Raw genomic sequence first — 916 nt, 5'->3', positions numbered from 1 at the left:
CCCCCCCCCCCCCAAGCCCCCAGCATCCCTGAGGAGAAAACCACGAAGCTCCCTCACCTCTGCTGCCCCATCCCCTCCTTCCTTTGCCATCCCCTAGAATGAACCACACAGGGCAGGTCCCACTTTCCTCTCCGGCCCAAAAGGCGCTGTCTTTAACAGAAAAATCAAGGGAGCCCCCCACATCGTCATCTCGCGCTCCCCACAAACATCGCTAGTGATCTTTAAAAAAAAAAAGAACAGAAAGGTGTCCCTATCTCGCCCCACCCCCACTGCCTGCCATCCTGGGTGAGAAAACCCTTCAAGTCCATCCCTGCCATCCCCGGCAGAACCCCCGTCACATCCCGCCCTCCACGGGGGCGAAAGCCCGGGAGTGGAGACCAAGGCACGCACCCCAGGGAACCTCCGAGTCCCGGGTCCCGCAGCTCAGGGTGCCCTCAGCCTAGGCGAGGCCGCCGAGGCCCGAGGCCGCAGGTACCCAAGTCCTGCAGGTCCGCGCAGCCCGGGCCAGCCCGGAGCGGCAGCGGCAGAGCAGCCCGGCAGCCGCTCCTCTTTGGACGCGGGAGGCGCGCGCGCGTGCGCGCACATACATATACACACACACACACACACACACACGCACACACACGCGCGCGCACACACACACACACACACACACACACTCGCGGAGAGAAAGCGGGCTTACAGCCTGGGGATGCTCGGCTACGCAGCTGTCTAGACGGCGGCAGCCACTGCCTGCTCCGAGACCGAAGCGCGGCGGCGGCGACAGCGAAGGCGACGGCGACGACTGCGGACTGAGCCCCCTCGGCGGGGCGGTGGATGTAGGGCGCGGGAGGGGCGCGAGGGGAGGGGCGCGCGCGGGGGACGGAGGGAGGGAGAGGGGGAGGGAGCGCGCACGGGGGCGGGGGCGGGCGCGGCC

The 916-nt window shown here is 67.6% G+C and overlaps 1 protein-coding gene across 2 annotated transcripts in view; it reads right to left on the bottom strand.

Moving 5' to 3' along the window:
• Positions 1-828, bottom strand: part of Fhl1 (four and a half LIM domains 1) — a 62,345-nt gene extending 61,517 nt beyond the window's left edge. The window contains exon 1 of one of the 2 annotated variants that reach the window (XM_008840697.3): positions 683-828. The gene's annotated coding sequence lies outside the window, so the exon portion shown is untranslated. Of the gene's footprint in view, positions 1-390; positions 539-682 lie in introns of those variants that run through there. The other variant, XM_008840696.2, reaches the window with a different exon arrangement.
• Between the last annotated feature and the right edge of the window lie 88 nt (positions 829-916).

Source organism: Nannospalax galili, unplaced genomic scaffold (assembly GCF_000622305.1).
Source record: "Nannospalax galili isolate Female #2095 unplaced genomic scaffold, S.galili_v1.0 scaffold901, whole genome shotgun sequence".
NCBI classification, from domain to species: Eukaryota; Metazoa; Chordata; class Mammalia; order Rodentia; family Spalacidae; genus Nannospalax; species Nannospalax galili.
Note: the sequence above shows the minus strand (reverse complement) of the source record. Positions and strands in the feature narration are given on the sequence as shown.